This window comes from Moschus berezovskii, chromosome 19 (genome assembly GCF_049115385.1).
Source record: "Moschus berezovskii isolate FMDL1 chromosome 19, NW_MosBer_1.0, whole genome shotgun sequence".
Classification (NCBI taxonomy): domain Eukaryota; kingdom Metazoa; phylum Chordata; class Mammalia; order Artiodactyla; family Moschidae; genus Moschus; species Moschus berezovskii.
In genome coordinates, this window is record NC_142478.1 from 21951210 (window position 1) to 21953740 (window position 2531).

The following is a 2531-nucleotide window of genomic DNA, read 5'->3' on the forward strand; positions in this document are numbered from 1 at the left end:
TAATTTATATTTTATGGCTTTTCTTTTTTAAATTTTAGGAAGACAGGTTCAGTTCCTTTTCTTCCTCTAGTACAATGAGTTTGCAGTAATTCTGGATCTTAGCGTGATCAGATGTGAAATCAATGTGGAGTTGAAACTAAGGTGGTCGATACTGGTTCTAATGAACTTAGTCAGTGGAGAATCACAGAAAATATCTAATACATGTACCCCATCTTGACAAAGTGAAGGTGCTGTTTTCTTTTTTCATCAATGATTTTATGCCTGAGCTTATTATATTTAGCAGTTGGATTCTCCTCCTTTGATTTTCAGCATCGTTTAATTAGACATTTGGCAATCTCCATTGAATGGCTTTCTCATTCTGTCACTAAAATTTTAACAGCAGTTGTTAAGTGAAACAAGAGAAAGCTGTGTTCACCAGGATACCCTCCAAATTCAAGGGAGATTGGGCTTCTGAATTGGAATTAACATGGTTATGTCACAAGAAAAATCTCTCTTGAGCTTTTCTGCTTTATGTACACCTAGTCCCCTCTGTTTGCACATTGAATTTCCTATGTCCAAACCACCTTACAGCGCATTTATCCTTGTCTGTTTATTGGCTTATGTTCAGAGTAAGATATCAAGTAGTGAGCCTTTCAGAAATTTGACAAAGTCTAAAGTAACTGCTGCCCCAAATTTTAGCAATGGAAATGGAATACAGGATCTTAGTGAGATGGGACAGATTACTGGCATACCACTGTATCCTGGGGCCAGGCTTCAGGTTTGTTACATATGCTAATTTAAGAACATGTGCACATAGTGACTGCTTTGATAAGTTTTAGGCTTGTTCTTAAATATCATTGGATTGACAGGATGACATCAAAAAATCTTTTTCAAGGAAAATTTAAATGTAGTCAGTCATATGGTTAACATAAACTAGAATATTCTTAATGGAGAAGCTTTCGTATATCTTACATTGTTTACTCCTTGCAACAAATCTGATAGGGATTATTTTTCAGTTAATTAAGTAATTTGGCTGCCTCAGGTCTCAGTTGCAGCGTGTGGGATCCAGGTGTTTCTTCAGGACTCTTTCGTTGCAGCCCTCGGACTCTCCAGCTGTGGCACATGGGCTCAGTAGTTGCAGCTGTGAGCTCTGTAGTTGTAGCTGTGAGCTCTGTAGTTTTGGCGCGTAGGCTTAGCTGCTCCAGGCGTGTGGAAATCTTAGTTCTCTGATCAGGGATGAAATCCGCATCCCCTGCATGTCGAGATGGATTCTTCACCACTGGACCACCAGAGATGTCTTGGTATTCTTTTTTAATAACAACTTTATTGGGATATAATTCAAACAACATACAATTACCATTTTTTTCTTATTTATTTTCATTTTTATTGGAGTATAATTGATTTATAATGTATTAGTTTCAGGTGTAGAGCAAAGTGAATCAGTTACACATATATCACCTCTTATTAAGATTCTTTTTCCATATAGGCCCTTACAAAGTAGTAAATAGAGTTCCCTGTGCTATATAGTAGATCCTTATTAGTTATCTATTTTATGGATAGTAATTCACCGAAGAATTGATGCTTTTGAACTGTGGTGTTGGAGAAGACTCTTGAGAGTCCCTTGGACTGCAAGGAGATCCAACCAGTCCATTCTAAAGGAGATCAATCCTGGGTGTTCATTGGAAGGACTGATGCTAAAGCTGAAACTCCAATACTTTGGCCACCTCATGCAACGAGTTGACTCATTGGAAAAGACTCTGATGCTGGGAAAGGTTGGGGGTGGGAGGAGAAGGGGACGACAGAGAATGAGATGGCTGGATGGCATCACCGACTCTGTGGACATGAGTTTGAGTGAACTCCGGGAGTTGGTGATGGACAGGGAGGCCTGGCGTGCTGTGATTCATGGGGTCGCAAAGAGTCGGACACGACTGAGCGACTGAACTGAACTGAACTGAATATATATATGTCAATCCAAGTCTCCCAATTTATTCTTTCCCCTCTAAACCCTGGTAACCTTAAGTTTGTTTTCTACATCTGGGACTCTATTTCTTCTTTGTAAATAGTTCGTTTGTCCCCTTTTTTTTTTCTTTTCTTTTTAAAAAAATATGGAACGCTTCACGAATCTGCGTGTCATCCTTGCGCTGCTGCTGCTGCTGCTGCTAAGTCACTTCAGTCGTGTCCGACCATTAGCGACCCCACGGACTGCAGCCCACCAGGCTCCTCCATCCATGGGATTTTCTAGGCAAGAGTACTGGAGTGGCTTGCCATTGCCTTCTCCGCATCCTTGCGCAGAGCCATGCTCATCTCTGTATCGTTCCAACCTTAGTATATGTGCTGCCGAAGCAAGCACTGTTTGTACCCTTTTTGTAGATTCTACATGTAAGTGATATTATATATTTGTCTTTCTCTGTCTGACTTCTTCACATAATATGATAATCTCTAGGTCCATTCATGTTGCTGCAAGAAGAATTATTTTGTTCTTTTTTTTATGGCTGCATTCAATTACCTTTTGAAGTGTTCAGTGGTTTTTCTAATGTTCATGGAGTGGGGAA

At 39.9% G+C, this 2531-nt stretch overlaps 1 pseudogene; it reads right to left on the reverse strand.

Moving 5' to 3' along the window:
• Positions 1-2258: 2258 nt before the first annotated feature.
• Positions 2259-2329, reverse strand: LOC148774841 (U6 spliceosomal RNA; annotated as a pseudogene).
• Between the last annotated feature and the right edge of the window lie 202 nt (positions 2330-2531).